This window comes from Pristiophorus japonicus, chromosome 2 (assembly GCF_044704955.1).
Source record: "Pristiophorus japonicus isolate sPriJap1 chromosome 2, sPriJap1.hap1, whole genome shotgun sequence".
Taxonomy (NCBI): domain Eukaryota; kingdom Metazoa; phylum Chordata; class Chondrichthyes; family Pristiophoridae; genus Pristiophorus; species Pristiophorus japonicus.
The window spans coordinates 329,648,210-329,662,094 of record NC_091978.1 but is presented as its reverse complement, the minus strand read 5'-3'; positions in this window follow the sequence as shown (position 1 = coordinate 329,662,094).

The following is a 13,885-nucleotide window of genomic DNA, read 5'->3' as shown; positions in this document are numbered from 1 at the left end:
AGGGCCAGGACCACAAACTTCGTGGTGCCTCTCTGGGCGCATTGCTCAACTGAGCACATACACTGCATTGCCATACACAGGACTCGAAGTCAAATTCGATACTGGGCCACCACATGTGGGATCTGGCTATCGCTTTCGAGGTGAACGTCTCCCTTCCCTTTTTTGGTAGCACTACGTGGTTACCCCACAACAGGCAGTCTGCCTGAATGCACAACTCGTCCTTTCGCCACTGGAACGACTTGATTGGCTCTTGCATTTCAACGGGGATGCTGGCCCAGCTCCCATGCAGTACACAGTTTTTTACTAGGGACAGCAGAGGATCTTGGCTGGTCCAAGTCCTAATCTGGCGGGCCGGGACAGGTGATTTATAATTTTCAAACGCTTCCATGACCATCAACAAGTCTGCGGGTTGCGCCGCCATCAACAAGTTTGCAGGCTGCGCCATTTTCACCCCCGTGGTGGGCAATGGTAGCCGACTGAGAGTATCCGCACAGTTCTCGGTGCCTGGCCTGTGGCGGATGGTATAGTTATACGCTGATAGCACGAGTGCCCACCTTTGTATGCGGGCTGAGGCATTAGTATTTATCCCCTTGTTTTCAGCGAACAGGGATGTGAGGGGCTTGTGATCAGTTTCCAGCTCAAATTTGAGGCCAAACAGGTACTGATGCATTTTCTTTACCCCGAACATACACGCTATTGCCTCTTTTTCAATCATGCTGTAGGCCCTCTCGGCCTTAGACAAGCTCCTGGAAGCATAGGCGACAGATTGCAACTTCCCCGCAACGTTAGCTTGTTGTAATACACACCCAACTCCATATGACGATGCGTCACATGCTAGCACAAGTCTTTTACATGGGTTATATAACACAAGCAGCCTGTTGGAGCATAAAATGTTTCTGGCTTTCTCAAAAGCAAATACTTGTTTTTTTCCCCATACCCAGTTCTCACCTTTGCGCAATAACACATGTAGGGGCTCTAAAAGGGTGCTTAACCCAGGTAGGAAGTTACCAAAATAGTTGAGGAGTCCCAGGAACGACCGCAGCTCCATGGCATTCTGTGGCCTGGGCACGTTCCTGATAGTCTCTGTCTTGGCGTCTGTGGGCCTAATGCCGTCCGCCGTGATCTTTCTCCCCAAAAACTCCACTTCTGTTGCCATGAAGACGCATTTCGACCTCTTCAGCCGCAGACCTACGCGATCCAGTCGCTGGAGGACCTCCTCCAGGTTTTGTAGGTGCTCGGCGGTGTCCCGACCCATGACCAGTATGTCGTCCTGAAAGACCACCGTGTGTGGAACCTACTTGAGTAGGCTCTCCATGTTTCTTTGGAAGATTGCAGTAGCTGACCGAATTTCAAATGGGCATCTGTTGTAGATGAACAGTCCCTTGTGCGTATTGATGCAGGTGAGGCCCTTCGAAGCTCCTGCGTCATGTAGGCCGAAGTCAGGTCGAGCTTGGTGAACGTCTTGCCTCCTGCCAGCGTCGCAAATAGGTCGTCTGCCTTAGGTAGCGGGAATTGGTCCTGTAGCGAGAAACGATTAATAGTTACTTTATAATCACCGCAAATCCCGACCGTGCCATCACTTTTGAGTACTGGAACAAACGGGCTGGCCCACTCGCTGAATTCCACTAGGGAGATGATGCACTTGCGTTGCAGCCTGTCCAGCTCGATTTCCACTCTCTCCCTCATCATGTGAGGTACCGCTTGCGCCTTGTGGTGAATGGGTCGTGCCTCTGGGACCAAGTGGATCCGCACCTTCGCCCCAGAAAAGTTTCCAATGCCTGGCTAAAAAAGGAAAGGAAATTTGTTAAGAACCTGGGTACATGAGACCTCATCGACATGTGATAGCGCTCGGATGTCATCCCAATTCCAGCGGATTTTGCCCAGCCAGCTCCTTCCAAGCAGTGTGGGGCCATCGCCCGGGACAATCCAGAGTGGCAGTTCGTGCACCGTGCCCTCGTAGGTGACCTTGACCATGGCGCTGCCCAGGACAGTGATAAGGTCTTTGGTGTACATTCTCAGTTTCGTGTGGATGGGGCTCATAGGAACATAAGAACATAAGAATTAGGAACAGGAGTAGGCCATCTAGCCCCTCGAGCCTGCTCCGCCATTCAACAAGATCATGGCTGATCTGGCCGTGGACTCAGCTCCACTTACCCACCCGCTCCCCATAACCCTTAATTCCCTTATTGGTTAAAAATCTATCTATCTGCGATTTGAATACATTCAATGAACTAGCCTCAACTGCTTCCTTGGCTCAGGGCTGGTCTGAATGCCTTGTTGCACCACAGTCTCTCAAACATCTTTTTACTCATGATGGATTGGCTAGCGCCAGTGTCCAGTTCCATGGCTACGGGTAAGCCATTCAATTTTACGTTTAACATTATAGGTGGACATTTCGTCGAAAATGTGTGCACCCCGTGTACTTCAGTATCTGCCTCCTCTCTCTCAGGCTCGAAATTGCTTTGATCCACCATGGATCCACCATCCACCATCCTCTGCCACATGGTGGTTAGCAGGTTTTGCAGACCTTGCAGCTCATCTGCCTGTGAATTGCCTTGCATTCATCCTTTGTTGGGGACTCTGACTCTGAGTCATCTAGGTCACCTGAGGCTGGCTGGCATTTGCAGACTCGTGGATTCTGCCCTGTACATTTCAGCTTGCAAACACAGTTCCAGTTAATTTATGAACATTGCTAGCACTTGTGTGCTGAGAGATTTGTTTGGTGTTATCACTGGTGGACATAAACGCCTATGCTATCGCAATGACCTTAATGAGGGTCGGTATCTCTACAGTCAAAAGTTTTCGTAGGATGGTCTCGTGGCCAATGCCCAGTTCAAAAAAGTCTCTGAGCATTTGCTCCAGGTAGCCATCAAACTCACATTGTCCTGCAAGTCGCCTTAGCTCGGCGACGTAGCTCACCACTTCCTGACCTTCAGATCGCTGGCACATGGAAAACCGATACCTCGCCATCAGCACGCTCTCCCTCGGGTTAAGATGCTCCCGAACCAGTGTACACAGCTCCTCATACGACTTATCTGTGGGTTTCACTGGAGCCAGAAGATTCTTCATGAGGCTGTAGGTCGGTGCCCCACAGACTGTGAGGAGGACCGCTCTCCTTTTTGCAGCGCTTCCTTTTCCGTCCAGCTCGAGTGCCAGTACCTCGTGGGTGGTCTGCTTATATACTGTGCTCGCAAGGGATGCTGGGATCCCTTGGGACTCCAACAGGTGGGCCCTCTGGTGGTCAGGTGTCATGCAGGTTACAAAGGGTTAAATACATAACAGCACTCTCCCGTGAAGTCAGCAGTACACTTATTTACAAGGTGAGACGATCTGGGGCTTTTCGCTCCCTTGTCGATCGTCTCGGTACAAATGCAGGTGTGGGTGGGTTGGTCAGCTCTTCACTGGGCTGTTGGGCAGCTGGCCTTGCCGGGCTGCTGGGGATGATGAGTTCGGTTTCGTGCTCAACCATGATGTCAGTTGCCACTTGTGTGTGTGTGTTGGAGGATCAAAGTTGGTGGTGTCCTCTTCGGGTTGTTCGTAGCTGTTGGTGAACCGCAATTTGATTTGGTCCAAATGTTTTCTGTGCGTTTGTCCATTTTTGCCAATTTGACCTGAAACACCCTACTCCCCTCTTTGGCTGTGACCGTGCCAGCAAGCCATTTGGGACCATGTCCATAATTGAGCACATACACAGGATCATTGATCTCAATATCGCGTGACAAATTTGCGTGGTCATTGTATATCATTTGTTGATGCCGCTTGCCCTCCACATGATCATGGAGATCATGGACAAGAGAGAGCCTTGTTTTGAGTGTCCTTTTCATGAGCAGCTCGGCTGGGGGAACCCCGGTGAGTGTGGGGTTTGGTGTGGTAGCTGAGCAGCACTCGGGACAACTGGGTCTGCATGGAGCCTTCCGACACATGTTTTAAGCTTTGCTTGATGGTCTGAACTGCCTGTTCTGCCTGGCCATTGGATGTGGGCTTGAACGGGACAGATGTGACGTGTTTGATCCCGTTGCGGGTCATGAATTCCTTGAATTCAGCACTGGTGACGCACAGCCCATTATCGCTGACTAGGACATCAGGCAAGCCGTGCGTGGCAAACATGGCTCGTAGGCTTTCAATGGTGGCCGTGGACGTGCTTACAGACATTATTGCACGGTCAATCCATTTCGAGTAAGCGTCCATGACAACCAAAAACATTTTGCCTAGGAACGGGCCCGCATAGTCTACATGAATCCTCGACCATGGTTTGGATGGCCACGACCACAAATTTAGCGGTGCCTCTCTGGGTGCATTGCTCAGCTGAGAGAAAGTGTTGCATTGGCGCATGCATGACTCTAAATCTGAGTTGATGCCGGGCCACCACACATGGGATCTGGCTATGGCTTTTATCATTACGATGCCTGGGTGGGTGCTGTGCAGTTCACATATGAATGTGTCTCTGCCTTTCTTGGGGAAGACCACATGATTGCCCCACAATAGACAGTCTGCCTGCAGGGGCAGCTCGTCTTTGCGTCTGTGGAACGGCTTAATCGCCTCCTGCATCTCCTCGGGGACACCGGACCAGCTCCCATGGAGGACACAGTTTTTTTTAACCAAGGACAGTAAAGGATCCTGACTGATCCTGATCTGGCGGGCCGTAACAGGGGACTTCTCGTTCTCGAATGCCTCGATGACCATGAGCAAGTCCGCTGGCTGTGCCATTTCCACCCCGGTGGTGGGCAATGGCAGCCGACTGAGAGCATCTGCGCAGTTCTCTGTGCCCGGTCTGTGGCGGATTACATAGTTGTATGCCGACAGCATGAGTGCCCATCTTTGGATGCGGGCAGAGGCTTGGTATTGGTACGACGATTTGTGCACATTGGTCCGCGAGCATTTGAACCTGAAGGAAAGTGGTCTGATGGCGAGGTACCGGTTCTACACCTACAAAAGGTCTGGAGGCCAGGAAGTGGTAAGTTATATCGCCGAGCTGAGACGCCTTGCAGGACATTGCGAATTTGAAGGACATTTGGAGCATATGCTCAGAGACTTTTTCGTACTTAGCAGTGGCCACAAAACCATACTTCGCAAGCTTTTGACTGTAGAGACCCCAACTCTGAGTAAGGCCATAGCGATAGCCCAGGCGTTCATTGCTACCAGTGACAATACTAAGCAAATCTCTCAGCACACAAGTGCTGCTACAACTACTGTGAACAAACTGATGTTGTTTTCGAATCGTAATGTACAGGGCAGGTCACAGATGCCTGCAGCTACACGTCCGCAGATGTCTCAGAGTCCACCATCAAGGGTGATGAATGCAAGGCCATTAACACCTTGCTGGCGTTCGGTGGTGATCATCGTTTCCATTCATGCTGATTCAAAGGATACATTTGCAAGGGCTGTGGAACAATGGACACCTCCAACGAGTGTGCAGGCGAGCTGCTAAGCCTGTTAAACCTGCAAACCACAACGTTGCAGAGGAGGACAGATCCACGGAGGATCACTATGAACCAGAGCCTCAGATAGAGGAGGCAGAGGTACATGAGGTGCACACATTCACCACGAATTGTCCCCCGATAATGCTGAATGTTGAATTAAATGGACTCCTGGTGTCAATGGAGCTGGACATGGGCGCGAGCCAGTCCACCATGGGCAAAAAGACTTTCGAAAGGTTGTGGTGCAACAAGGCCTCAAGGCCAGTCTTAACTCCAGTTCGCACGAGACTAAGAACTTACACTAAAGAACTGATTCCTGTAATTAGCAGTGCTACCGTAAAGGTCTCTTATGATGGAGCGGTGCACAAACTACCACTCTAGGTGGTACCGGGTGATGGTCCCACGCTGCTCAGCAGGAGCTGGCTGGGAAAGATACACTGGAACTGGGACAACGTCCGAGCGCTGTCGCCCGCTGACGACACTTCGTGTGCCCAGGTCTTAAACAAATTTCCGTCACTGTTCGAACCAGGCATCGGGAAATTCCAAGGAGCAAAAGTGCAGATCCACCTAACTCCGGGGACGCGACCCATCCATCACAAGGCGAGAGCAGTACCGTACATGATGAGAGAAAGGGTAGAGATCAAGCTTGACTGGCTGCAACGAGCAGCCATCATTTCACCGATCGAGTTCAGCGAGTGGGCCAGTCCTATTGTCCCAGTCCTCAAGGGAGAAGGCACCGTCAGAATCTGTGGCGATTACAAAGTAACTATCAATCGTTTCTCCCTGCAGGACCAATATCCTCTACCAAAAGCCAACGACCTCTTTGCAACGCTGGCGGGAGGAAAGACGTTCACGAAGCTGAATCTGACTTCAGCCCACATGACGCAGGAACTGGAGGAATCATCAAAAGCCCTCACCTGCATCAACACGCACAAAGGTCTTTTTGTTTATAACAGATGCCCGTTTGGAATTCGATCAGCGGCGGCGATATTCCAGAGAAACATGGAAAGTTTACTGAAGTCGGTCCCGCACACCGTGGTCTTCCAGGACGACATCTTGGTCACAGGTCGGAACACAACCGAGCATCTGCAGAACCAGGAGGAGGTTCTTAGTCAACTCAACCGCGTGGGGCTCAGGTTAAAACGCTCAAAGGGCATTTTCCTGGCACCTGAAGTAGAATTCCTGGGAAGGAGGATTGCGGCAGACGGCCTCAGGCCCACCAACGCGAAGACGGAGGCAATCGAGAATGCACCGAGGCCACAGAACGTTACGGAGCTGCGGTTGTTTCTGGGACTCTTGAACTACTTTAGTAACTTCTTACCGGGTCTCAGCAAACTGCTAGAACCACTACATGTCTTACTACGGAAAGGGGGCGAATGGGTTTGGGGCAAAAGCCAAGAAAATGCTTTGGAAAAGCGAGAAAATTGTTATGCTCAAACAAATTGCTTGTGTTGTACGACCCATGTAAGTATCTAGTACTAGCATGTGATGCGTCATCATATGGCGTCGGGTGTGTATTGCAACAAGCTAATGATTTCGGGAAACTGCAACCGGTTGCTTATGCATCCAGGAGTCTGTCCAAAGCTGAGAGAGCCTACAGCATGATTGAAAAAGAAGCGTTAGCGTATGTCTATGAGGTAAAGAAAATGCATCAATACCTGTTTGGGCTAAAATTTGAATTGGAAACTGACCATAAGCCACTTATATCCCTGTTTTCCGAAAGTAAAGGGATAAATACCAACGCATCGGCCTGCATCCAGAGATGGGCGCTCACGTTGTCCGCATACAACTACGCCATCCGCCACAGGTCAGGCACAGAAAACTGCGCCGATGCTCTCAGCAGGCTGCCATTGCCCAACACGGGGGTGGAAATGGCGCAGCCCTTAGATCTAGCCATGGTTATGGAAGCATTTGAGAGTGATCAATCACCCGTCACTGCCTGGCAGATTAAAACCTGGACAAGCCAGGACCCCTTATTATCTCTAGTCAAAAGCAGTGTGCTTCACGGGAGCTGGTCCAGTGTCCCAGTGGAAATGCAGGAAGAGATAAAGCCGTTCCAGTGGCGCAAAGATGAAATGTCTATACAGGCAGACTGCCTTCTGTGGGGTAATCGAGCAGTGGTCCCCAAGAAGGGCAGAGAGACCTTCATAGTACCCACCCAGGCATCGTAATTATGAAAGCGATAGCCAGATCCCACGTGTGGTGGCCCGGTATTGATGCGGACTTAGAGTCCTGCGTTCACAGATGTAATACATGCTCGCAGTTAAACAATGTACCCAGGGAGGCGCCGCTAAGTTTATGGTCTTGGCCCTCCAAACCGTGGTCCAGGCTATGCAGGCCCGTTCTTGGGTAAAATGTTCCTTGTGGTTGTAGACGCGTACTCCAAGTGGATTGAATGTGAGATAATGTCGGCTAGCATGTCCGCTGCCACCACTGAAAGCCTGAGGGCCATGTTTGCCATACACGGCTTACCCGATGTCCTGGTGAGCGACAACGGGCCATGTTTCACCAGTGCTGAGTTCAAAGAATTCATGACCCGTAACGGGATCAAACATGTCACATCAGCCCCATTTAAACCAGCGTCCAATGGTCAGGCAGAGAGAGCAGTGCAAACCATCAAGCAAGGCTTGAAGAGGGTAACTGAAGGCTCACTGCAGACTCGCCTATCCCGAGTCCTGCTTAACTACTGCACGAGACCCCACTCACTCACTGGGATCCCATCTGCTGAACTACTCATGAAAAGAGCACTTAAGACAAGGCTCTTGTTAGTTCACGATCTACATGAACAGGTAGAGAGCATGCGGCTTCCACAAAGTGCATCCCATGATAGCGCAAATGTGTCACGCGAGATTGAAATCAATGATCCTGTATTTGTTTTAAATTATGGACAAGGTCCCAAGTGGCTTCCCAGCACTGTCATGGCCAAAGAGGGGAGCAGGATGTTTCGGTTCAAACTTTCAAATGGACTCATTCACCGGAAATACTTGGACCAAATCAAACTCAGATTCACAGACTATCCTGAGCAACCCACCTTGGACCCTACCTTTTTTGATCCCCCAACACATACACCAGTGGCACCCAGCACCACGATTGACCACGAAGCAAAACCCATCATCCACAGCAGCCCTGCAGGGCCCAACACACCAGGCAGCCCAGCAAGGACAGCTGCACAGCAGCCCAGCGAGGGCCCAACAAATGATTCAACAATACCAGCTTTCACACCGAGACGATCAACCAGGGCAAGAAGGGCCCCAGATCAACTCACATTGTAAATAGTTACACTATTGACTTTGGGGTGGGGGGGGGTGGGGGGGGAGTGTTCTATATGTATACTTGCATTTACTCTGTACAGCCACCAGAGGGCTCATCCCCTGGAGTCCCAAGGGATCGCATAGTCTCTTGGGTGCACAGGTTGGAGAGGCACTCTGCAGACCTGCAATAAAAGACTAAGGTCATACTTTACTTTGAGCTCACAGTGTTCAGTCTGACTCTTTCTCCATACACAACAGATCCCATCACTGATCCCTGCGGCACCCCACTAATTACTGATTGCCAACCCGAGAATGAACCATTTAACCTGACTCTCTGTTTTCTGTTAGTTAGCCAATATATTACTCCCAACCGCGTGAACTTTTATCTTGTGCAGTAACCTTTTATGTGGCACCTTGTCAAATGCCTTCTGGAAGTCCAAATAAATTACATCCACTGGTTGCCTTTTATCTACCCTGTTCGTTATATCCTCAAAGAATTCCTGCAAATTTGTAAAACATGATTACCCCATCTGTGGCGGATTACATAGTTGTATGTCGACAGCGTGAGCGCCCATCTTTGGATGCGGGCAGAGGCATTGGTATTTGTTATATATGTATACTTGCATTTACTCTCTACAGCCACTAGAGGGCTCATCCCATGGAGTCCCGAGGGATCCCATAATCCCTTGGGAGCACAGGTATATAAAGAGGCTTCACAGGTTGGAGAGGCACTCTGGAGACCTGCAATAAAAGACTAAGTCACACTTTACTTTGAGCTCTCAGTGTTCAGTCTGACTCTTTCTCCATACACCACAGTATTAATCCCTTTGCTCTCAGAAACAGCGATATGAGCGGCTTGTGGTCAGTGTCAAGCTCAAACTTGAGGCCAAATAAGTACTGTTGCATTTTTTTTACCCCGTAAACGCATGCCAGACCCTCTTTTCAACCAAGCTGTAGGTCCTTTCGGCCTTGGACAAGCTCCTGGACGCAGAAGCAACCGGTTGCAAAATCTCTGATTCGTTAGCCTGTTGTAGCACACACCCGACCCCCTATGACGACGCATCGCAAGCTATCACTAATCATTTACAAGGGTTATACAGGACAAGCCGTTTGTTAGAACACAACAGACTTCTGGTTTTCTTAAAGACAGCCCCTTGTGAATTCTCCCATACCCAGTCGTCTCCCTTGCGCAGTAGCACATGTAGGGGTTCTAGTAGGGTGCTTAACCCAGGTAGGAAATTACTGAAATAGTTAAGGAGTCCCAGGAACGACAGCAGCTCCGTCACATTCTGTGGTTGCGGCGCGTTCTTGATGGCCTCCGTCTTGGCGTCGGTGGGTCTGATGCCGTCTGCTGCGATTCCTTCCCAAGAATTCGACGTCCTGTGCCAGGAAAACACTTTGAGCGTTTCAACCTGAGCCCCACGCAATTCAACCGACTAAGAACCTCCTCCAGATTCTTCAAGTGCTCCATGGTGTCCCGACCTGTAACTAATATGTCGTCCTGGAAGACCACTGTACAAGGAACCGACTTTAGCAGGCTCTCCACGTTCCGCGGCCGAATCCCAAACGGGCACCGGTTATAGAGAAACAGACCTTTTGATGCAGGTTAGGCCTTTCGAAGACTTCTCCAGCTCCTGCGTCATGTAGGCCGAGGTCAGATCCAGCTTGGTTAATGTCTTCCCTCCAAACAGGGTCGCAAATAGGTCGTCTGTCTTGGGTAGCGGGTACTGGTCCTGCAGCGAAAAACGGTTAATCGTTACTTTATAGTCTCAACAAATTCTAACCATGCCATCCTCCTTGAGTACCGGGACAATCGGGCTGGCCCAGTCGTTGAATTCCACCTGCGCGATGATGCCGTCACGTTGAAGCCTGTCCAGCTCAATTTCCACTTTTTTACGCATAATGTATGGTACCACCCGAGCCTTGTCGTGGATGGGTCGCGTACCAGGAACCAAATGGATCTGCACTTTCACCCCCGAGAAGCTTCCAATGCCTGACTCGAACAACGATGGGAACTTACTCAGAACCTGGGTACATGAGGCGTCATCGACGGACGAAAGCGCTCGGATGTCGTCCCTGTTCCAGTGGATTTTTCCCAGCCAGCTTCTGCCAAACAACGTGGGGCCATCCCCTGGTACAATCCACAGCAGGAATTCGTGTACTGCTCCGTCGTAAGAGACTTTGATTTCTGCTATGCCAATTAGTTCCTTGGTGTAAGTCCTTAGTTTGGTATGAATGGGGCTGAGCTTGGGCCTGTGTGCCTTATTTCCCCACGGCCTTTCGAAGGCCTTTTTACACATTATGGACTGACTTGCCCCCGTGTCTAGCTCCATAGATACTGGAATGCCATTCAGTTCAACTTTCAACATTATTGGTGGACATTTCGTAGTGAACGTGTGTACCCCGTACACTTCTGCCTCCTCAGTACGAGTCTCCAATTCAGGCTGATCCACTGGAGATCGATCTTCCTCGGGTTTGCAGGGTTTGCAGCTCGTCTGCACGTTCGTTGGAGGTATCTCATTGTTCTGCAACCATTGCACGCATTGAAGCGGCATTGATGGGGCCAATGATCACCTCCGCAGTGCCAACAGGGTGTTAACAGTTGACGGCGGTCTCTGGGTCAATTGAGGTCAGGCCACAACAGCCGGGGTAGTGTACGTTCTGCCATGTACATTTCTGCTCAAAACTGACGTTACTTTATGCACAGTACTGGCCAAAACTTCTTTGTTCTGCAAAATCTGCTTGGTGTTGTCGCTGGTGGATGCCTGGGCTATCATTATGTCTTTACTTAGATTCGGAGTTTCTACAGTCAACAGTTTGCGAAGGATTGTCTCATGTCCAATGCCCAATACAAAAAAGTCTCTGAGCATTTGTTCTAGGAATCCCTCAAACTCACAATGTCCTGCAAGGCGCCTTAGTTCGGCGACATACCTTGCCACTTCCTGGCATTCCGACCTTGACACATGTAGAACCAATATCTCGGCATCAAAACGCTTGCCTTAGGATTTAGGTGCTCCCGGACCAGCGTACACAATTCTTTGTAGGATTTCTCTGTTGGTTTTGCCGGGGCCAGGAGATTCTTCATGAGGCCATAGTTTGCTGCCCTACAGACTGTTAGGAGGATAGCCCTTCGTTTGGTAGAGTTCTCGTCCCCTTCCAGCTCGTTGGCCACAAAGTATTGGTCGAGTCTCTCCATGAAGGCTTCCCAATCATCCCCTTCTGAGAACTTCTCCAGGATGCCGACTGTTCTTTGCATTTTTGCGCGGTTGTTCGTTACCTCGTTGCCAATTATTACACTCATAATAAAGGGCGAGACTGAGTACTGTATACAATAAGCAAGTGTGACCTTAGCTCCTTTAATAAGATTTCAGAGTGCCAGTACCTCGTGGTTGGCCTGCTTATATACTGTGCTCCCAAGGGATGCTGGGATCCCTTGGGACTCCAACAGGTGGGCCTTCTGGTGGTCAGGTGTCATGCAGGTTACAAAGGGTTAAATACATAACATTAGTGTTTTATAAAGGTTCATCATAACTGCCTTGCTTTTTTACTCTATGCCTCTGTTTATGAAGCCCAGGATCCCATATGCTTGTTTAACTGCTTTCTCAACCTGCCCTGCCACCTTCAATGATTTATGCACATATACCCAAAGGTCACTCTGTTCCTGCACCTCTTTTAGAATTGTACCCTTTAGTTTATATCACCTCTCCTCATTCTTCCTACCAAAATGTATCACTTTACACTTTTCTGCATTAAATTTCATCTGCCACGTGTCTGTCCATTCCACCAGCCATTTCTTCTTGGTCTATCACTATCCTCCTCACTGTTCACACTGCTTCCAAGTTTTGTATTATCTGCACATTTTGAATTTGTGCCCTGTACATCCAAGTCATGAATATATATCAAGAAAAGCAGTGGTCTGAGTACTGATCCCTGGGTAACACCACTGTATACCTTCCTCCAATCTTAAAAACAACCGTTCACCACTACTCTCTGTTTCCTGACACTTAGCCAATTATGTATCCATGCTGCAGTCGCTTTTATTCCATGTGTTTCAACTTTGCTGGCAAGCCTATTATGTGGCACTTAATCAAATGCCTTTTGGAAGTCCATGTCCAACATATCAATCGCATTGCCCTCATCAACCTTCTCTGTTACTTCATGTTACCCTGTGAGAAGGGATGATATGTTAGAAGATCATCAAATGAGGCTATATGGGTTAAACTAAAGAACACTGCTGGAAGTGTACTAAAGACCTCCAAACAGTCCGAGGGAGATAGAAGAGCAAATTTGTTGGCAAATATCTGGCAAGTGCAAAAACAATAGGGCAGTAATAGTGGGGGAATGCAATTACCTTAATATTAACTGGGATACAATCAGTGTAAAAGGTATAGAGGGCACAGAATTCCTAGATTGTAGTCAGGAGAACTTTTTTAGGCAGAACGTAGCAAGCCCAACAAGAGGGGGGCAGTTCTGGATTTAATCTTGGGAATTAAGCTGGGAAGGTGGAAAGGGTATCAGTGGGAGAGCATTTTTGTGATAGTGCTCATAATTCAGTTAGTTTTAGCATAGTTATGGATAAGGACAAAGATAAAACAGGAGTAAAGGTTCTAAATTGGGGGAAGGTCAATTTTGCTAAGTTGGGAAGTGATTTAGCAAAAGTGGACTTGAAACAGCTTCTTGAAGGTAAATCAATGTCAGAGCAGCGGGAGACATTCAAGAGTGAAATACAAGGGGTTCAGAGTAAACATGTTCCCACAAAGAAAAAGGGTAGAACTGCCAAATTTAGAGCCTCTGGACGACAAGGTGCATACAGGGCAAGATAAGGAAAAATAGGGAAGCTTATATCAGACATCGAGAGATCAATACTGTAGATGAGTATAGAAAGTGTAGGGGTGAAATCAAAAAGGAAATTAGGAAAGCAAAGAGAGGGCATGAAAATATATTGGCAAGTGAAATCAAAGAAAATCCAAAAATATTTTATAATTACATAAAGAGCAAGAGGATAACTAAGGAAAGAGTATAGTCTATTAGGGACCAAAATGATAACCTATTTGTGGAGGTGGAAGACGTGGGTATGGTACGAAATGAATATTTTGCAGCCGCCTTCACAAAAGAGGGGGAGGATGCCAACATTGAAGTTAAGGAGGAAGAGAGTGAAATATTGGATGAGATAAACATAGTAAGAGAGGAAATATTAAGGGGTTTAGCATCTTTGAA